The sequence below is a fragment of the Mytilus californianus genome, unplaced genomic scaffold (genome assembly GCF_021869535.1).
Source record: "Mytilus californianus isolate M0D057914Y unplaced genomic scaffold, xbMytCali1.0.p SCAF_10, whole genome shotgun sequence".
NCBI lineage: Eukaryota > Metazoa > Mollusca > Bivalvia > Mytilida > Mytilidae > Mytilus > Mytilus californianus.
In genome coordinates this window covers 74026130-74050107 of record NW_026262582.1, presented here as the reverse complement: position 1 = coordinate 74050107, position 23978 = coordinate 74026130, and the positions used below count along the sequence as shown (strand labels likewise).

The following is a 23978-nucleotide window of genomic DNA, read 5'->3' as shown; positions in this document are numbered from 1 at the left end:
TTGTGTCCTTAAAAAACCAAACTTAAATATATTTTGTTTACAGATAGCAATGTCATATTAGAACTTAAATATTAGTCTGCATTTATCTTCAACCTTGAATATTTGATGATTTGCCTTGGTCTCTGACGGAGAAGAATGTCATTTGCCTTTTTGTTACGTAACTAGAATTATATCATATTATTCCTTCAGGAATTAAATGTGCATTTAGATAAAGATTGATAATTCTCATACTGATCTTAAGAAACGAATTTTGAAAAACCAACTTTGGAATCAATAGTAAAAGTCATATATGATTCTGAGAGAGATAGAGAGAAAGAGAGATATATAAAGAAAGGTTCCTTTTTTTGTAGCTTTGTGCCTACGTAACACTGATTTGATACCACCACACTTTGTGCTTGTACCAAGTTGGCCCATCTGGACCATTGTTGTTCGTTACTTTTTATTTGCAAGTATACGATTCGGTTGTTGGTGGTTTGTGCTGACCGATATTTTTAATAATTTCTATCATCGTTTGCATGTGTGACATGCAATATTCATTTTGAAACTTATGAAACGACTTCTATAACAAAAGGGAAATATTCCACCGAAGTTATTGAGTGACGTATCGTTACGTTTGCAAATTCATATATAATTGTTACAGATTCCACTAGAGCAATCAGTCGAAAAGATAAATATGATATAATAGGTTTACCAAAAAAAAAAAAAATGATAAGCAAGAACACAATTTACATTATCGCAAATATGCCGACTCAGCAAAATTGCCGTCAAATAAATGATTCGTTGAACCCCTTGGTGCATAATTAAAACAAGATTTACGAATGATTGTCTTTATTTGCAAATTGATAACTTTAGCAGGAGTTTTAACGCTGTCATGGGGTGATCTTTAATCATAAGAGATGCTTCAATGGTTTGGTGATCACAAATTGGCAGCCATCGACATCAAAAATACTAAAATTGCAATGCAACGTGTTTTACGATATGTTAACCAATTAGACACTAATAAAAGGAAATGTAGAGATTGCGTCATTGAGACAGCAACCGACAATCAGAAAAAAGATGTCTAGGTCAAATTAAACGATTTATGATTTGCACAGATTTTCTACGCGAATTCTACGGTAGCGGGTTAGTTTCAGTGTGCAGTGTTTATTTAAAGTCGTTATAACAAGTTAGCTAAGTTGTTATAACGAGTTGTCAAGTCCGTATAGCGAGGAAGCTTAGTCGTTATAACGAGGTACTGAGTGTTCCGGCTTCCGTAGAAATCGAACTCGATCAAACTTCTGTAAAATAATAATTGACAATAGAAAGTTCTATCTTAGATTAAGACAGATACACCCACGCGTTGAACTGAAATCAAGCAATATACTTTCAGATGTATTCTACATTCATAGCTTATAGTTTTTATATCATTTAAGAAGTAAATATATCGTACTTTATTTGGCCTTTTTAACTTTTTTTATTCGAGCGTCACTGATGAGTCTTTTGTAGACGGAACGCGCGTCTGGCGTACACATTTAAATCCTGGTATCTATGATGAGTTTTTCATATTTTTGTAGATTTGCATCACATTCCAAGGTTTTTAGTATACACAGATAAGGATAATACGACATGTATACAGCAACCCAACAACACAAAAAACAAACGTTTTGTTCAACTATAGAAAAGTGTATACACAATATATATATCCTCTAAATCGTACTGAGTCTTTAAAAGTTGCGTATAAAAATAGAGACTTCTGTCGCAAACATCAAATTCCCTGTGGATGACAAACTATTAAGAATTATTATACTTATTTTCTTTGGTTAAAATGAATTATTTCGGGAAAAAAGTACCGATACAGCTGTTGTTAATAATCTTTGTTCACGTGATTATTGACTACGCGAAACACAATATTTTTTTTTATAAATAAGTTAACAATTCGATTCAATTCAAATCTTTATTGTCGTTACACTACATTTAAAGCATGTGACACAACATAACAAAATAAAAACGAACAATACCAACAAGATCATTTATTTATAATACAATATAAGTAAGGTAAATATTTCAAGAGTCCTCAGTTCTAAAGACTGTTTTAAAAAGGATCCAAGCTTATTTATCTTGGGTTTAGGATATATGTAATTTTATCTATATCATTTAAATTCATAAATTGTGTGTTTTCATTTATCAAAAAATTAAAATAAACGTTTCTAATATTACTTTTAATATCTCAATATAAAAAGAAATGAATTTCATCTTCAATCATTTTGCTGTTCTTGCATAATCTTTCTTCTCTTGGTATTTTAAGATATCTTCCCTTTTCTATTAACCGCTATATAGATGATGTTCTCTCACTAAATAATTCTTAATTAGTTAAGTCTGCCTCTTATCTTAACATACATCTAAAAACTGACAATAAGGGTCGGTTGAAAACAAAATTTTACGACAAAAGAGATGATTTCAATTTCCTAATTGTGAACTTTCCATTTCAATGTAGCAACATTCCAGCAGCGCCTGCATACGGAGTATATATCTCCCAGTTGATACGATATTCCAGGACTTGTATTTACTATCATGATTTCCTTGATAGAGGGTTGCAGCTCACAAGGAAGCTTTTAAACCAAGAGTTCTAAGTGGTGAAGTTGAAACCATCCTTTCGTAAATTTTACGGATGCCATCACGAATTGGTTGACCGTTATGGATTATCATATTCACATATGATATAAGCGGATATGTTCCAAATGTCGTAACTACAATCCCGTCCCCCTTTCCCCGAATGTGACCTACCGAATTAGACATATCACCGGTTTTGTGCTCACCTGTACAACACGACGGTTGCCACATGTGGAGCAGGATCTGCTAACCCTTCCGGAGCACCTGAGATCACCCCCAGTTTTTGGTGGGGTTCCATTAGCCCAGTCTTTAGTTTTCTATGTTGTGTTTTGTGTACTATTGTTTGTCTTTTGGTCTTTTTCTTTTTCAGCCATGGCGTTGTCATTTTATTTTCAACTTATGAGTTTGAATGTCTCTTTGGTATCTTTCGCCTCTCTATTAACAAATTGTGGTTGCTTTTTCTTATTTTTGTTATCAGTTTTCTAAATTCAAATATTTTTCTTCTGTATTATTTTGGTTTACATGTTTATAAATAGTAAGTTTGATGTTGTTCTTTATATCTATTATTTTATCATTTATCTATCAATTTCATAAAGAGCTTTAATTTCAATTTTATATCATCAGCTGTAACTCGAATAATTCAATCCCTCTCCGTGTCCGATTTTCCCCAACGCGAGGCAGCCATCGTAGATCAGCGGAATATAACGACTGAATTTTTCGGGCTACATCGGCTGTGGATCTTCAGGTTGAAATTAAGACAGTAAAAATACTAATATACTCAGACAGTATGAACATTATGACATTACACATTCGTTATAAATTATACTCAATTTGTGGTACCAATTTTTCTCACGAATGCTTCATGTCACGATGTGTTTTCCACTTTTTTTCATTTCTTACTCACAGACAAATAATGTTGGATTTATTATCATGCTTTGTTTCAGACACCTATAGTGGTAATAAACAATGACGTGTTATGTTTTATAATTTACAAAAAGCTTAGGGTCAACAAACGCAATATTGCAATAGAAGAGGCATGAAAACACAATTATAAAAATACATCATGATGAATGTGAGAATATTTCTGAAGCTGTGTAATTGCAAATAGTTGAATGATTTGTTACAACATTTAGCTTTAAAATTCTAAGAATAGAGGAAACAATGTTTAAAGGACATTACCCTGTGATTTTCTAAAAATAAAATGAAGTGAAAAAAGCAGACAAAGAAACAATCGAACTACCCCTAAGAAACAAGACATCATAAAAACAACAACAGAAAAGAGAAAGAAAACTAAAACTAAACAATAGGCAAGCAATCAATAATTGTAATGTTTTGTGGACGATGATTTGTATTTTCGTCATTTTCAGCTCACCTGGGCCGATATGACCGTGTGAGCTATTGTCATTACTTGGCGTCCGTCGCCATTTGTCGTCGTTAACTTTTTAGGATCTTCTCCTCTGAAACTAAACCAATTTCAACCAAACTTGGGGTAAAGGGTATCCAGTGTAGAATTTATGTTTTTCCCGGCCACCCAGCAAACATGGCCGTCATGGCTAAACATAGAATATAAGGGTAAAATACCTTAACTGTCTTATATCTTGAAAACTATAATTGATAGAGAAAACCTGTCAAGTTCTACCAACCTCAAATTTTCACCAAATAATCTTGTTGCATTGGACCCATTTTGTTGGCAAAAATGCCAGATGAGCGATACAGGCTCCCTGGAGCCTCTTGTTCTTTTTGCTATGGTGATGTCCTCCCCCCTCCTTTAGGTAATTTTTTCCCTTTAATAATGAACTTTTAATTTCAAAAGTATACCTAAACACGATGTAAAACTTTAACTTGCAAATTAAAATAATTATAATGAGGTACAAATGGAATCAAAATTTAAAAGGGGCCTTGGTAAAAAGAACTGATTCTAAAAGGTAACCAATTCAGCATTGTAATTACATCTTTGAATATTGTTTTTATTGGTAAAAATATTGATTTTGTTGTATCAGTGAATTAAAACCATATTAAATATAATTTTTATACACAGATTTCACGGTACTACAATTTGTCGATACCTGTATTTTTGCATTGCACAAAGTCATATTTTTCTCTGACTGTTAATGAATACTTAACACTAAATCCAATGAATGTTGGATGTGTACTGAATGACATTTTAGTCTTATAGATACATGATTTTTATTAGTTGTTATTGGCTTTGAACTAGCTGTCAGTAACTGCGAGTACTCTCAGATCTTGGCTTAGTGTCGTTTTTGTTGTGGGATGTATAGATACGCTGCTACGCCCGCTCTGTGTTTTCGTTGGATGTTTTCTGCTTTGTATTGATCTGATGAGTTAAGCCCCTTTCAACTGATTTTTATAGTTTGTTCTTATGTTGTACTGTTACACCACTGTCCCAGGTTAGGGGAGGGTTTGGCGCCAGCAAACTAGTTTAACCCCGCCACATTCTATATGTGCCTGTCCCAAGTCACGAGCCTGTAGTTCAGTGTTGTCGTTGGTTCATGTCTGTCATATTTGTTTTCAGTAAATTGTATTGTTATAAGTTAGACTTTCTGAATCGATTTTTTTTCACATATTTCATATCGGGGCCTTTTATAGCCGACTATACGTATGGGTTTTTCTAATAAAATTGAGAATGGAAATGGGGAATGTGTCAAAGAGACAACAACCCGACCATAGAACAGACAACAGCAGAAGGTCACCAACAGACTTTTTTCATATTACCGACTTTTGACTCCGGATTATATAATTTGTCGACTGGCTACCTTGGATATCATGGTACCAAGTCAGGTAAGAGCAAGCTAAAGAAGTAAAACCAAGCTTTCAATCGGTACAATTTTGGGGGAAAATTACCTGGTTAATATTTTTTTTTCACTACAAAATCATCGGAAAACAGTAAACCTTCCCCTCAAATTACACCGATTATATGTTTGATTTTACTTATTGTGGTTGCTCTTACTTGACTGAGTACCATGATGTCCAAGGTAACCAGTCGACAAATTATATAATCCGGAGTCAAAAGTCGGTAATATGAAGATGGTCTATTGCTGAAGGCCGTATGATTGACTACAATTGCTTACATCCACTTTATTTGAACTTTGGGGGATAGTTGTCTTCTCATTTGGCGATTATACCTCATCTCCTTATGTTTATATACGAATTGACAAATGCAAATAATCTTCTGTAATAATAACTAGTAAAACTTATGATAAGAGCTATATCATATTTAAACCCCTTGCAAATAACTTCTCCGGAAATACACAAATTGAAGTACGTCATATTATAAAGTATCAAATTCCTTAGTAATCATTATAAGAACTCAAATAGCACAAGTGTCCTCATATTTTCAAGGTATTACATTTAAAGTACGTTTAAAATTATATATCGTCATAAACTCCTTGACATTGAATTGAATTAATGTCTGAGTGCATGAAGCTTGACCATTCGTTTTTTGTGGAGGTGGGGGTTGTTAAATGAATTATTTGATTCTAGATTTCTTGAGAAATATATTTTGTTTTAGAAGGGAGATGAAAAAACAGCTTTTCTAATAAGCTCCCTTAGATTATTTGCCTGTACCAAGTCAAGCTATATATGGACCATGTATTGTTCGTTGTTGTTTGTCTTTTTTTGTACCTCTATTTTCTCGGAGAATTCGGTTGTTGGTAGTTGGTGTGATCTCTTGTACTGTTCAATATTTCTAGTAAATCATGTTATCCTTTTTATGTATAACCTCAATGGTCATGAGTTGTTGCGGATTTCTATGCTTCTATTATATATATTGTATGACATTTAAATGCATGTTCCTCGTCATTGAAAACTGGTTTCCAGTCATCTGTATTTCATGTGACCGAATAAAATTAGGGTACAAGATCATACGAAAAATGTGAAACAAAGACAATAAATAAATAAGAAAATAAAAGAGACAAAAAAAAAAAAGACAGTACAACAAGTTAGATCTTGTTAAAGTGATTTCGAAAACTACTATAAGATATAATTAATTACTTATTCACAAGACCGACCAAAAAAAATCTTAAATTTTGGTTTGTTATTTTCAGGTTTCCTCCCAAAGCATTAAAACAGACGAGCGATACTATTATTTTAGTTTTTTCCTGGTTTTTACAACCAATTTTGTCTTCATCTTGAGGACTTTCTGCATTCACCTTTTTAATTAGAAAAGTATAAATTAGATAAAAAAAATAAAAAAAATTAAAGGACTTTGAATCGATAAGTTGGGGTCATCTTTTGTTGTTGAAATTTCAATATTAAGATATTTAAGTAGCCAAGGAGTCCGAAAAACTAAAACCAATTCGGCGTGGTCATAGGAAATGATCAAGATAAATACAGTTTTAACGATGTAAATTAAATAAGTCTAAAGTTTTCGACATTTACACATACGAACAGTGCATTTGGTCTTGAACTAGAACCTTGAGATGAGTGTCATTCGCAACAAAAATAAATGTTTTGATTAAAATACTTAAGCTAAATTATAGCTTACTAAAATTTCACCAAGAGATGATCTATGAGAATGACGTCTTATTATGACACTTAGAAAGTCCTTCAATATTAACTAATAATGTAATTGACGTATCTCTAAATATATATTTACTTCTTTTCTAGCAATGAAGTTAATTTTGTTACGAAAATAAAGACAGAACAGTTCTAGGACATACTTATATTAATATAAGTACTTGGAATTAATTTACAAAGTATTAGTGGTAAAAGTGGGGAAGATACTACGGTGTTGATAATTGTTATCCATATATTAAGTTATTTCATGTATATATTTTTCTTGTCAAGTTACCATATTGTTTTCTGTCCCTCGTCGATTTATGAGTGTTGATTGTCACTATGTAACTTTTTTCAAGACAGACACAAAACAGACTTACATATTACCGACTTTTGACTCCGAGTTATAAAAACATTTCGACAGTTTGTGGTTCGACATTCTAGTACTCGGTCAAGTAAGAGCAACAAAAAGAAGTAGAATCAAGCTTACAATGGGGGCAATTCTTTTTTGAGGGGGGATAATTGTTTTATGTTTTTTATACACGACAAAATCATCGGAAAACAATTATTTTTTTCCACAAATTGCATCGGTTGTAAGCTTGATTTTACTTCTTTTAGTTGCTCTTACTAGACCGATTACCAGATTGTCCTACCACATAGAAGGTAACCTGTCGTTAAATTATATACTAGTACTATGGAGTCAAAAGTCGGTAATACGAAAAAAGTCTAATTTTAAACCATGAGTCGAAGAAAGACATTTAGTCTTTTCGTTGTTTTTATTTTTGGCCATGATGTTGTCTGTTTTTATTGGACATATGCATTTCAACCGTCCTTTTTATGTCTTTTTCCGCTTTTTGGACTTATGATTTTCTATCGCCCTCTCAAGTTGTGTCTTTTTACCGCCTTTTGGACTTATAATAAATGAATTTCAATCGCCCTCTTTGTGTCTTTTCCCGCCTTTTGGACTTATGAATTTTTATCGCCCTCTTTGTGTTTTTTCCCGCCTTTTGGACTTATGAATATCTACCGCCTCTTTGCACCTTTTCTCGCTTTTCCCGCTTATTGAATGACAGATTACACCATGGTCAAAACTCTTCCGGTGCACCTAGTTCATCCCCGGTATTTCTTGGTGGGGTTTGTGTTGTGCAATATCTAATTTGCTATAATTTCATTATGTGGTGGACTGTTGTCTGTTTATCGTTTGTCTTTTTCATTGGTGGACTATTGTTACGTATGTACCAAGTACCTCCCTGATATTTTGGTGGGGTTCGTGGTGCGTACATATAATTATTATTTAGTAGACTGTTTATTTGTCTTTTCCTTTTTATTGACCATGGTGTTGACTATTGTATGTACCAATTTCCTCCCAAGTATTTTGGTGGGGTTCGTGGGGCGTACATAATCTTAAGTTTTTATTTATTATTTGGTCTACTGTTGTTTGGGTCTTTTTCATTGAATAGGTGGTGGGGTTCATGATGCGTACGCAATCCTGAGAATTCTATTTATTATTGGTGGACATTTGTTTGTTCGTCTTTGATTTTTTTTCATTGGCCATGTTGTTAACTGTTGGGTGGGGTTCGTGATGCGTACGCAATCTTAAGGTTTCTATTTATTATTTGTGGGCAGTTGTTTGTTCGTCTTTGTTCTTTTTCATTGGCCATGTTGTTAACTGTTGTGTTTACCGAGTTCCTCCCTGATATTTTGGTTGGGTTCGTGATGCGTACGCAATCTTTAAGATTTCGATATTATTTAGTCTATTGGTGTTTGGGTCTTTTTTATTGACCATGATGTTGACTATTGTATGTACTAAGTGCTTCACTGATATTTTTGGTGGGGTTCATGGTGCGTATATAACCTTAAGATTTATATTCATTATTTGGTGGACTATTGTTTGTTTGTCTTTTTTCTTTTCTAGTTACCATATTGTTTTATGTCCATCGTCGATTTGTGAGTTTTGATTGTCACTTTGTATAACTTTTTTCAAGACAGCTACAAAAAAGGTTTATTAAAGATCATCTCATTAGTCTTTTTTTACTCTTGTAGGAAGTGTTTCTCTGATTGGCAGACATCTGCAAAGTCGGGGTGAGTAACTACAACATTTTAGATGATCTGAATGGGGAAAGGGGGTGGGGTGTAGAAAAATGAGCCAAATAATATTAAAATGGAGAATGATTAGAGAAAATATAGAAAGAGAATAATTAGGTGCTAAAATGTAATAACATAGAGGAAACTGGGTAAAATAAAGAAAAGAGAAAATGGCCTCGAAAATGAGACAATACAGAAATGGAGAACTCCATCCAATGTTGTCTGAGTGTTCTCTCTGGATCAAAATTTTGTCCTGAATATCCATGCAGTACTCAGGTGATGTCCATTGTACTTGAATCAATGTCTAACCAGAAGAAAATCGTCTTAATCCGGAATTTATTCCGTTTTAATGCATAATTGTTCACAAATAATCGAGGGAAAATTCACCCTAGATTGTCAAGTTTAACAGCACTGCACTTCATAAATATGTTGTGTTTTTGTGTTCGTTAAGTTGTATTCCCTGCTTGACCAATATGGATGTACTTGTAATAAATTGATAACTCAAAATCATATCACAAAATTACGTCTTTTTTTCTTTCTTGCGAATAAGGGCAACGGAACAAACCAAACATGTCGTATTATTATTAATTGGTGTCATTTTGGGTTTCCTTGAAAACTATAGATTTTCTTTGGTGCAAATCAACCTGTAGTACGCCTGATAAGTGTCTGTTAAATATTATGACGTCAAAGAAAATTTTGAAGTATCTCAAGGGAGGCCTTGAATTCATTGAAACAAAAAGAATTAAGCCAAAATTTAAGAAAAACAAACCTTGAAGAATGGGAAAGGCGTATAAAATAACACAACTACAAGTCATTGCTTTTTTGATTTATTTATTTTCTCTGTGTTGACATGCAATCTCATTGACATACTCATATTCAGAAATAAACTGTTGACTATTTACAAAACTTTGAATTGTTCAAAATACTAAGGATATTATACCCTAGGAATAGATTCCCTTAGCTGTATTTGGCAATATTTTCTAGATTTAGAGTCCCTAATGCTCTTCAACTTCGTTCTTGATTTGGCCTTTTCTCTTTTTTATTCGAGCATCGCTGTTGAGTCGCACTGAAGAAACGCGTGTCTGGCGTACACAATTACAAGTGACAAACAGGCTGTTATCCAGTCTGATGATTGTTTCCTAATTGTCTAATGAATTCATCATTTATTTAAGAATAAAACTGCGTTGACAAACATTTGTGACGGTCAGACGGGCGATGGAAAGACAGATAGAAAAAAAACATTTCCTCTCCAAAATTAACAGTATTCAGTGAATATTTAGTACATATTTATCCGCATTTTTGTAAACAAGCCAGAGTTAACCGGATAACAAATTGTGCATGGGTACAATGTACAGACATCATAACTCGCACCTGCTTAATTGATATACAATTTAGTTATTGTTTTTTTTTTCTGTAAAATTGGCAAGTTATATGCAATATAGCTGAATTTCAGTTTTATCTATAAAATTATTATGTGTAATATTTATGTTGGCAGTTTCGTTTTTTAAGTGTGCTTTACTTATACGACACATGGTCGAAATAGCTGAAGGGGGTGTGTTGCGTTCCTAAAACTGGTTTAATCCCGCCACATTTTGTTCATGTTTTAGTTCATGTGTTAGTTGTTGTTGTCTGTCTATTTTCTAGGAGGAGCCTGGTGTTGATTGTTGGTATGGTCGGTTGCACTGTCTATTATATATGTTCATTCCTTTTATCCTGTTCATAATAGAAAAGAAAGGATATGGGATATTCATGATCAATGACACAAAATCAGTACATGCACAGCAAAAAAACACAAAAACAAAGGAACAGCGCTTTCATTGCAGTTCTTCATCTCAAACTCACAGTGTATTACCGGGTAAAAAGTCAGTGTTTCAATCAATCTAAATTACAATAAAGCATTAGTTTAAAAAGTTAAGTAACACTAGCTCTCAAAGGTACACCATTCACTTTTGACTCACTTGCTGTCAAAGAAATCTATCTTGTACGAGCATATATCTCTGATCTCTCTCTCTCTCTGATATTAGCGGCAATACACATTCGTCCAATGTTATCTATAAATGACATGGATCAAAAGACAAGGTTTCAGTATAACGAGATTACAATATAATTATGGACTTACTTTTTTCCAATGGTATTTTACAATTCAGTGTATATTTATGAAAAACAAAGATGTGGGATATACGTCAATGAGACAACATCATAGAAGCACAAGTTTTAACATAAAAGGAAAATACCAAAATCTAACGAGAAACAGAAAATTGAAACACAGTCTCTTAACTTATGCACGCTGGGTACCGGCTGGATAGTAACTACGGTACCAGCAGGGATACTGACACATAAAAACATGTCATGATACATTGTGAACTTAGACAATAAATACTTGCATTACATGTTTAGTTCTAAACGTGTTTAGGATTATGTCCATTTCTAAGTAAGCACATTAAATGTACTCATATCTTCAATATTATACTTTTAAATGTGGTTTTAGGACTAAAACAGTAATTTCTATGCTAAACACGATCCCTAAAAACAACCCAGAACACATTGTCAACCTAGAACAGAGACAGGTTTAGACCTACATGTGTAAAAAAAAGTCCACAAAAAGTGTGTTTAGAATTGTGTTTATGATCTAAATATAAATAAGAAGATGTGGTATGAGTGCCAATGAGACAACTCTCCATCCAAGTCACAATGTATAAAAAAGTTAACAATTATAGGTCAAAACACGGCCTTCAACACGGAGCCTTGGCTCACACCGAACAGCAAGCTATAAAGGGCCCCAACATGACTAATGTAAAACAATTCAAACAGGAAAACCAACGGTCTAATCTATATAAAAAACGAGAAACGAGAACACCTATGAACCACACCAACAAACGACAACCACTGAACAACAGGCTCCTGACTTAGGACAACACCATATTTACAATGTACGGTATTTTGATTTACATAATCTCTTTACTTTAAAATTAAGTTCAGTTCTTACATGAATTGCAATAGAAAAGTTATATAAATTGGTGCCAACAAGTAACATGTTGTTTCGTCAGAATTTATAGACTTTTTATCATTATGAGAACATTAAAACGCCCAGTTCGACATTCTATAAACTTTTACGACACTCATCTGATTGTTTAAATCTATAAGCTTTTATGACTCTCATCTGATTGTTTAAATCTATAAGCTTTTACGACACTCATCTGATTGTTTAAATCTATAAGCTTTTACGCCACTCATCTGATTGTTTAAATCTATAAGCTTTTATGACTCTCATCTGATTGTTTAAATCTATAAGCTTTTACAACTATCATCTGATTGTTTAAATCTATAAGTTTTTAAAATAAGTTAAGACCCAATATGAATTGCTTTAGAACAATATAAGATGGTGCCATTAAGGACTATGTTTTTGTCTTGTAAACAAAAATATATCGTTTTTTTATCATTAAAACTCCCTGACGACACCCATTTTAAATAAATGATAACTTCTGTTGCAGACGTTTCACTCAAACTGAATTATTATATAATTCCTTTGCGTATCAATACAGACCATGTTTGTTAAGTGAATGTTTTATGTGTTGTTATAACTAGTCTAGTATACATCTTATTGTTTTAAAATGCAGAGGAAGTCAGCAAATATCTTCCTTACTAGTATCAATAACAGGTTAAAAATTTGTTTTGAATCAAGTACTTTTAAATAGATGGTAACTTTTCCTTCAGAATAGACCTGTTTGTTGCAATATTCGTCACTCTTTACACTTTGTAAATGAATACCAATCAAAAAATTTACATAACTATTACCTAGATTCAAATGGTTTTAGTCTTAGATACATGATTTTTTTATTAGTTGTTATTGGATTAATTTGAACTAAGTAACTGCGAGTACTCTCAGATCTGTATTTAGTGTCCTTTTTGTTGTTAGGGATGAGGAATGGATAAATACCCTACCACGTCCGGTCTGTGTTTATGGTTGATGTTTTTCTTCTTTGTATCGATCTGATGAGTTAATAGATAAAAGAAGATGTGGTATATATGAGTGCATACGAGTGAAATGAATATTCATTACAAAATAAGGAGATGTGGTATGGTTGCCAATGAGAAAACTATCTATCACAGATCAAATGACGTAGATGTACGTAAATATAGGTCACCGTACGGCCTTCAACAATGAGCAAAATCCATTCACATTGAAAGTCCTCGACATGACAAAATTTTAAGCAGTTCAAACGAGGGGAAAAACAGCGGCATGATTTATATAAAAAATCACAAAAAAAAACCAAATATGATATACACGATACAACAACAAACTACAACCACTGAATTGCAAGTTCCTGACTTGGGACAGGCACACAGAGAATGTGGGAAAGGTGGTTTAAACATGTTTGCTTGATTCCAACCCTCCACCTAACCTGTGACAGTGGTGTAATAGCACAACATAAGAAGAAACTATCAATCAGTTGAAAATGTCTTGACTCATCAGATCGATACAAAGAAAAAAAACGGCAATGAGAAAAACTCAATCCGTAAAGTAAGTTTAAAAAGGCCTCCAGGATAACAAATTAGATATGAAATTATACAACAGAAAGAACTTTCATTGAATTATACAATGACAGACGACCGTAACCTCTACAGGCTCCTACTCTCAATATGGCTTACTAGATAGTTTCATGGGTATCTCTTATAATTTAGTGAACATGCACTTGTCTTGTCTTCATTTCTTATTACAAAAGGTAGCAAAATAATTAATTATCGTTTCCAAATAGGTGGCGCCGTAGTAGCCAGTCCTGTGTACCTGACGGTTTCATGCAATATGTACATTGACATTGACAAATTTACATTGTATAGCAATTCTTCCCTCAATTTTTATATATAGCTTTGACGTTGTTTTTTCATCCCTAAATAATGTTGCAGACACATTATATTTTTATAATTGCTAATCATAAGTACTTTTATGGCTATTAATATAAATAACTTCATTGAACTAAATGAACCGTTTGATATAAGAAAACTTAAAATTAATGATTATTTACACATTTAGAGTCAGCATGACAGAATTCGGTGAAGTTATTGATAATGAGAATGTTTAACACGAGATTGCATTTTTTTTGTTGTTGGGCTAATCGGTATTTCTGGCTCACGCTGAAGTTTCTTAAATATTTCTTGCAACGTGACATGTATGTATCTAGTTGTTTCTTTTCATGATTTAATATATGTTCATAAGTAAGTACTAAGAGCATAGATGTATCTATGCTAAGAGGGAGTGAGGATTTAAATGTTAAATATGACTGAGGTTAGGTACAATTAAGTTGATCTGAAATTCTGTTAAATACGAAACCAAAGGGTAAAAGCCAGTTTCCCTCGAATTTAATTAGCACCAGGTAGAATTGTTTTTCTCTCAAATTCATCCGATAGATAATTCATTGTAAGTCATAAGGAATTCGATGTATAATAGATTACTTTTAATTTCGATCGTAATTTTGTTTTTTTGCGGAAGGATTAGACATTCCAGTCTTTGAATTCGTATGAATGGAGGACACACGTTTATTTATGTCGCATGTACATGTGTATTTAGCCACATGTATTGTTTGGCTTTAGTACTAATACATTTCTTAAAATCTTGCAACCTTATATTTAATTTGAAAATGATAACATTTTGTTCAGATTCTATTGAGATTTACAAAGTATGTTTTATCATTTGTTTTGGAAATACACATAACGTGGCCATTGCACTCTCTTAAATGCCTCGTTTGATTGGTTGACAGTATGTTTTGGTCATTGCTCTCTCTATAACATCGTGTGTGATTGGTTAATATTATATCATTTTTATTACTGACTGCATTACCCATTGATTATGATTATATGCTATAACCTGGTCAACGAACTAATATCACAGGAAAAGAAACATACTTCAAACAATGAATAAATATCAGCAGTGTAGTAAACAACTCATCATAGATACTAGGATTAAACTGTGTACGCCAGACGCGCGTTTCGTCTACAAAAAACTCAGCATGCAGTGACGCTCAAATGAAAAAAAAAGCTAAAAAGGCCAAATAAAGTACGAAGTTGAATAGCATTGAGGACCCAAAGTCCGGAAGGTTTTGCCAAATACGGCAAAGGTAATCTATTCCTGGGGTAGAAAGTCCTTGGTTTTTCGAAAAATTCAAAGTTTTGTAAACAGTGTGAAAATAGTGTAGTAAAGACTGGGAAAAAAATCTCATCCGCCCTTCGTCCACAGTGCATGTTCAAAACAGAGATATCAAATAGAACAAAACCGAGACGTCAAACGCATCCTTTGAATAGTCAAAGAATAAAACATTAGCCATATACATGCATTGTATGTTATTTCGTAATCATTCACAGCATTTGCACACAAAAAAAGAACGAAAAATTACCTCATACAATGCATCGAATTTAATTACGGACAAAGTTATAATTTTGTATATTAACTCTCTGCCGAAATTTTTCGTATGAAAAGTATTGGACAAAATGAATGTTAAAGGGATTGGAAGGGGTTTATACAAAATAGAGAATAATGGGGAAAAGTGCAGAATAAGAAGAAAAAAAAGAATAATTGAGAATAATGGGGTGCTAAAATACAAAGAATAGAGAAAAATGGTAAAAAATTAAAGAATACAGAAATAAAGGAGTTCCAGACCCTCATTAAACTGAATAGAAAATTTATTTATAAGAAATAACAAGAATCCAAAATATTTTACTTAAAGTGTATTTTGTTGTATGTTTGGGTAATATAAAAATTGCTTACTGGCAACAATGTTCAATACATAGCGTAGAAAAAACACCGATTAATTACGAAGTATATACTAGGAAAAAGTTGATAACATAAAAGACGAACATTCAATCAAATCACCGAATAGATTCTATATAGCTGTTATAATTGTACTGATATATAACAAAATATTATTGTACTTTCTTATATGAATTCATGTACCTTTGTTATTTTTTGTTTGAATTTTAAAGGCAGATGGTTTAACTATTGCTTATTGTCGATATCCAATGTTAGTTGGAACAGTTATTATAAATTAGGCTGTTAGTTTTCTCAATTAAATTGTTTCATATTTTTCATGTCGGGGCCTTTTATAGCCGACTATACGGTATGGGGTTTTCTCATTGTTGAAGGCCGTACGGTTGCCTTCTCCCCCTTCAAAATCCTACACTCGCATCTGCTTGTGTTTTTGTGCAGATGAGTGGTAGTCTCTGTTAAATTTGTTCACTATTTATTCATTAATATGTTTTTTTTTTACTGTAATAGCTTTGCATATTGTACAGAAACTGTTGACGTCAAGCTGTCGTCCATGTTTTATTGTGGTGTTGGGTTACTGTCTCATTGACATTTACCCTGCATCTCCTTGTATTCATATTTGCATCTCTAACAAGACAAATCATGCATCGATGTTCTGTGTTCTGTTATTGCAATTTCAAGTAAAGCCATTTAAAATATTTGATCTTGAATTATACTTAAACCGAATTCTGTGACGTCATTGGCATATCTTGAATGATGGATGCTAACGATTCATAATTGTGTGAAGAAGGTAAATGGACCATTTAACAGCGTAATCAAATGATAATTCGTTCCTCAACACATGTTAAAGTTGGTTAAGTGATAACAATATTTTTTTTTCATTCTTGAACATTCTAGTATTGTATTGCAAATTGTTTTTTTATGATTTGTAATTTTGGTAGTTCTTATCAATGCCAAATTTCAAGTTAAGAACAATTAAGTAAGAAAAGAAGGGAAGTACCTTCTACCGAATTGTTTCCATTTCTTCACGATGTTATTTTACTAAACCGTTAAATTGATATTGAACCTTGCACGTGGTGATATTGAACCTTGCACGTGGCAGGTGCATTCGACACCAGTCTTAATTAACTAGGATTGCCAGTTTTCCTGCCGAAGGTCGATGGTTCTCTCCGGGGGGGGGGGGGGGGGGGGGGGGGGGGGGGGGGGGGGGGGGGGGTATTGTGGCATCTTCCACTTATAAAAACTGACCGCCACGAAATAGCCAATAGTGCTTAAAGTGGCACTAAACACCAACCAATCAATGAATCAATTCAATTAAATTGCTATTTCCATATAATTGAGAATAAGATGACCAGTTCATTCCCGTCAAGTTGTAGTAATTCAGTTCTAATTTTTATAGTTTGTTATTTTCAAATAATGAAATTAGTAGCAATGTAATCATAACAGCAAATAAGAATAAATCCCAAGATATCCCACCCAGTTAATTGTAATATACTGCTATATGTTTGATTACACAGCAGTAACCGCTATAGCACATACTGCTACAGTTTTTCCAGTCTCTACATCCACAGAGAATTTGTCGTTGACCATTGCTTTTTCTGTCCTTCGGTTTTAGATTTTCAGTTTGATTCTCCTTTGAAAATTTCTTATTTTTCTTCCTAAATTCAACTCTAGACTCAAGCTGGCAGCCACTTTTAGCAGCCAATCAAGATAGCAGCCACTTTTTTCCAGCAGCCAATTTTGATGATATGTCTAAAAACCTCAAAACTACAACAGACTCGAACGTTCCAAAAATCTCAAAATCTAAGTTAAATGTAATTTAAGAGCGGAATTCGACAATTTCACGACTTGTAGTGATTCTCAAAGGATTTTTTCGTTTTAAATACCAATAATGATAGCAGCCACTTCTTTTTCGAAATTCTTGCTACCAATACGATAAATGTATTATTTTTTAACGTCTAAATGACCACAGATGTTCAGCCTTAGAAGTGAACGTTGAACAAACCAACACAAATGACGTCAGTAACTGAAAGCACTCACTAGCTTGCTTTCTAAATCCGGCATATTGGTGTCAATGTGTATAGAAATATCTAGTTTCTACATAACTAATATATGTGCAGTTAGTCGCCGGTTCGATATTCTATATCCAACTAGCTGTGAGCAGTCGGTTCAATATTCAAACTTATTTGAAAATCATAAATATTGAGAGTTAAAAGGAGTGAAAAAGTACGTAGGAAATCGTTTTATGACCCCTTCAAGCTGTCGTAAATTCTCGTTGTCCTCGAATATAATCCCTTATGTAAGTTGCATAATTGTCTTTATGTAAAATATAGTTTTTATCAATTAAACAACATTAAAGATGTATTTTATATACAATATTTCTTAAAACAATAGAAATATAACCTAAACACTAGAAACATTTAAAAAATATCAATAGAAATATTTATGGAAAGCCCCCACCTGTCTCGAAAAATGTATGGTAAAAACCTACAAAATTTGAACCCCAACAATTTCCGAATGGGCCTAACTCCCAAAAATTCATTTCAGTGTGGCCTTCCCCAAGTTATTACCTTTCATTTGAGCCATGTCCGGTGGCGAACTTTACCGTACAGCGCTGGCGAGGCTTACCGAAAGAATATAGAGTGTATACATATTTTTTTCCTTAACAGCAACTTTGAACCCCAACAATTTCCGAATGGGCCTAACTCCCAAAAATTCATTTCAGTGTGGCCTTCCCCAAGTTATTACCTTTCATTTGAGCTATGTCCGGTGGCGAACTTTACCGTACAGCGCTGGCAAGGCTTACCGAAAGACTATAGAGTGTATACATATTTTTTTCCTTAACAGCAACTTTGAACCCCAACAATTTCCGAATGGGCCTAACTCCCAAAAATTCATTTCAGTGTGGCCTTCCCCAAGTTATTACCTTTCATTTGAGCTATGTCCGGTGGCGAACTTTACCGTACAGCGCTGGCAAGGCTTACCGAAAGACTATAGAGTGTATACATATTTTTTTCCTTAACAGCAACTTTGAACCCCAACAATTTCCGAATGGGCCTAACTCCCAAAAATTCATTTCAGTGTGGCCTTCCCCAAGTTATTACCTTTCATTTGAGCCATGTCCGGTGGCGAACTTTACCGTACAGCGCTGGCGAGGCTTACCGAAAGAATATAGAGTGTATACATATTTTTTAAGCAGTTAAGCTGCTTTATGCGAGCACCCTAGATTTGTGTTCTACCCAATAAATGCTGAAATATGTGCCATTGTTATTATCTGGCTGGCTATTATGTTATTTATAACTAATTGAACACTTTTTTCATACTTTTAATTCTGGAATACAAAAAATATGACCAGAAAAACCTTAAATGATCGTCGAACCACCCAAAAGTTTTGAAGTTGCACATAGGAAGTAGTGCTCAATAGAAATCCTTATGTAGTTTATTATCCCCTGTGCTTTTGGCCAAGATGTCAAAGAACAATTGCATGAATTATTTCATCGCCGAAAATCTCTAATTACAAGTCGTTTACAGTTGCCAAATGGCACAAAGCGCAGGAATATTGTATAACGGCTGTGACTAATATGACACGGAGTTAAAGTCTCAGTTGGCGGTAATTTTAACTTCATCGACAAAACGTAAATCAAGGACGTTTTAAATTTGGTGATTTCTGATAATAATCATTTTGTTCAACCGCTAGCTTTATACCGAAAATCGCCAACATGTTATGTGTAAATCCGAGTAAATCGTATCTGACTGACAAAAACAACATTGAAAAACAATGGATGCCATAAACCGGAAATGAAGACAATTATAATACCGGATCTAATTCCGGGGGCGGATAAGGGTAATTCCGGGTTTGCCGATCAAATACAATAAAAATATAATAATTCCAGGCATGAGACAAAATACATCTATCATGATGAAATATAAACTCTAGAATTGAAAACCAAAGATATATTGAAAAGAAAGAAAAAGCAGGAAATATTTTATACAGAAACTCAAAATTACTTTTAGTTCACAAATTTTCATGTCAAAAACCAATAAAATGTGACAGTATTTTCCTTATCATTAATAAATATTGATATTACATGTAGATGTTTTTATTGTTTTAACATATTACTACAATTCCATGAGGTAATTTCTTCTCAATTTTGAAGGGCTTATACAAATCTGGAAGTTTCTTACTTTATTTTCACAGAGGAACTAGCTAATATAATATATAGTGCAACTAGATATGATACACTTAAACAGTTTTGAATTTGAACTGTTCAATATAATGGTATAATTAGTAATAAATAATCAATTGTTGAGACAACACACCCACCCACAGTGATACCCTCAGCCTCCCTCAGCCTTCCTAATACAAAAAAAAAGATTATTTGAATTCATAAATTAATATACAAGACAATTACATTTATTATTAAACATGTTAAACGACAGTGACACTGACAATGAAACAAGCTAACTTAACACCAAAAGCACATTAAATTATCTTACTGAGTTATGAACTATTTCAAGTAAAAGCAGGACCTGGAATTTAGGTTGTGGACCTTTCAGTTTGGAGTGTCAAAGGTCCTGGACTGTCCAGTACCAAATGTTAATTTTAACCCCTGCATTCACAGTAAAGCGATTTTGACGTGTATTGCAATTCCAAGTAGAATTTACTTTTGGACATTAAACGTTTCGAATGCGTATTAAACTAATTCAAATCAGTTAATAATGTGAATCGAATTCGAATTATGTGTGAACGCAGCATTGATATTTCTAAGAAATGAAGAATATTAAAAAGATGGACAAAATATTTGTATTAAATTTGTTGCAATTTTTGTCTTGCCTTGACAGAGTCAAAAAGTGAGACATATATATATATATAGGCATGCTGTTTTGGCGGAATCAACAATGTATTAGTTTGTGATTTTGTGATAAGGTCTGGTTTCTGGTAGGTCAATGACATTTTGTAAGTAGTTGTGTTAGCATAGGCACATCTCATTACCATAGAGAATATTTGGCCCCACCCCCTTAGTCATGGTCTATTGACTTTGAAACTTTGCATAGTTTACATGTATATGTTTGTGATTAGGTCAGTTTAGGGGGAACCACTAGTGGTAGGTCAATGATATTTGGTGTGCAGTTGTATAAACTTTTTCATTTCTAATTTCCATTGAGATTATTTGGCCCCGCCCCCTCAATCATGCTCTTTTTACTTGGAAACTTATGTTACTTTGAAATTTCATTTATTAGTTTTCGATTAGGTTAGTATTAGGGAAACCAATAGTGGTAGGTCAATGATAATTTGGCATGTAGGTGTAGAAGCATTAGTACGTCTCATTTCCATAGAGGATATTTGGTCCTCACCCCTCAGTCATATGCATGATCTATTGACTTTGAAACTTTTACTTAGTTTACATGAATGAGGTTGTGATTATTATGATTATGTCAGTTTAAAATTACCAGTAATCTTAAGTCAAAGCTATTTGGTATGCGAACGTATTGGTATTCAAAAGTTTCATTTCCATGGATATTATATAACCCCACCCCCTCATTATGGTTCATTGACTTAGAAATTGAATTTGTGTTAAGGTTTGTTTAAAGGGAACGACTTATGAAAAGTCAATGGTATTTGGTTTGCAGTTGAACAAGCATTGGCACCTTTCATTTCCATAGAGATTGTTTAGCCTTGTACCTTCAGTCATGGTTCATTGACTTTGAATATCACTTACATGTTAAAGTATTACTATTTTAAGTGTAACATTTGCATTATCAAAATAACAAATAGGCAAAACATTACGTTGTGTTAATAGCTTATTATAGATTAGACATGTGTAATTATTATAAAAATAAGGAGATGTGGTATGATTGCCAATGAGACAACTATCCACCAAAATTCAAATGAAGTGGATGTAAGCAATTACAGGCAACTGTACAGCCTTCAAAAATATATGTTGCATCATTGCTAGGCCATTATAACAACATCAGCATTTCTTGTAATACTAGTATACAAGAAAATTACAACATTTCAGATAGTTTCAGGTATGATTTGATAATTGTGCATAGTGGCACCAGCTGATCCAACTAAAAGCGCTAATATGGCATATTCAAACTCTAGTACATAGTGGAATTAAACCATACACCACTGTTGGACACCATAATTGAAATTATTATTCTGAAAAGAATATTCCTCCATGCAGCCTGCACAATTAGCAAAACCTATACTGCATAGTAAGATATAAACGACCACGAAATGACAAATGTAAAACAATAAAACTAAAGCAGCCTGATTTATGTACAAAACAAGTATGAAAAATAAATATGATATACAGCAACAATCAACAATCACCAAATTACTGGGTCCTCACTATGGACAGGTACATACAGAATGTGGCGGGTTAAACATGTTAGCTGGCACAAAACTCTCCCCTAACATGGGACAGTGTATGTGCATAATCTCAGACATTAAATCTTTAAAAAATAAATTGGAAATAACTTTTGAAAGTGGTAGGATTGGATAGCAGAAACATTACGGTACAAACATTATTTGATACTTGAGAAATAGCTGAGATATATAGATTCTACCACTGCATCGAGTGTGATACGATATTTATCCACTCGAGACAGTTAAATTTTCAAATTTAAAACGCGAGGCTCGCCGAGCGTTTTAAATATTTAAAATTTAACTGTCGAGAGTGGATAAATATCGTATTACACGAGATTTGGTGGTGGAATCTGTTTCTCTTATGATTTTCAAACAATATGCAGGCAAACTTATTCCGTCTTTTCGAATGATCTGTAAAAAGATGTGTTCTTTCTATGTGACGTCATCAGGCATGGTCGCCTTTTTTCATGCCGTCACAATAGGAAATTCAGAGGAAAGCAAGTAAATTCGACGTCATAATCGGATTTTAACCAATGAAGAACTGAGATCAAATGAACCACACGTTGATTAAATTTTTTTTATACAATGGGTGCAGAAAGGGATAAATTGACGAAGAATTAGAGAAAAATATTTTCATCCATTCTTCCACTATATTCATCTTAACTTCTGCCAAGTTTACATTTGATTTTTTTAATTAACTGCCTATAGCGCCTTTGGTGCTTTGATTTCCTTAACAGCAACTTTGAACCCCAACAATTTCCGAATGGGCCTAACTCCCAAAAATTCATTTCAGTGTGGCCTTCCCCAAGTTATTACCTTTCATTTGAGCTATGTCCGGTGGCGAACTTTACCGTACAGCGCTGGCAAGGCTTACCGAAAGACTATAGAGTGTATACATATTTTTTTCCTTAACAGCAACTTTGAACCCCAACAATTTCCGAATGGGCCTAACTCCCAAAAATTCATTTCAGTGTGGCCTTCCCCAAGTTATTACCTTTCATTTGAGCTATGTCCGGTGGCGAACTTTACCGTACAGCGCTGGCAAGGCTTACCGAAAGACTATAGAGTGTATACATATTTTTTTCCTTAACAGCAACTTTGAACCCCAACAATTTCCGAATGGGCCTAACTCCCAAAAATTCATTTCAGTGTGGCCTTCCCCAAGTTATTACCTTTCATTTGAGCCATGTCCGGTGGCGAACTTTACCGTACAGCGCTGGCGAGGCTTACCGAAAGAATATAGAGTGTATACATATTTTTTTCCTTAACAGCAACTTTGAACCCCAACAATTTCCGAATGGGCCTAACTCCCAAAAATTCATTTCAGTGTGGCCTTTCCCAAGTTATTACCTTTCATTTGAGCTATGTCCGGTGGCGAACTTTACCGTACAGCGCTGGCAAGGCTTACCGAAAGACTATAGAGTGTATACATATTTTTTTCCTTAACAGCAACTTTGAACCCCAACAATTTCCGAATGGGCCTAACTCCCAAAAATTCATTTCAGTGTGGCCTTCCCCAAGTTATTACCTTTCATTTGAGCTATGTCCGGTGGCGAACTTTACCGTACAGCGCTGGCAAGGCTTACCGAAAGACTATAGAGTGTATACATATTTTTTTCCTTAACAGCAACTTTGAACCCAAACAATTTCCGAATGGGC

General features: G+C 33.7%; 1 protein-coding gene across 1 annotated transcript in view; it reads left to right on the top strand.

Annotated features, from left to right (window-relative positions):
* The window catches only part of LOC127719167 (uncharacterized), a 177001-nt gene that overhangs the window by 24521 nt on the left and 128502 nt on the right, over nucleotides 1–23978 (top strand). The window contains exon 2 of the mRNA XM_052225190.1: nucleotides 9148–9186. The gene's annotated coding sequence lies outside the window, so the exon portion shown is untranslated. The remainder of the gene's footprint in view (nucleotides 1–9147; nucleotides 9187–23978) is intronic.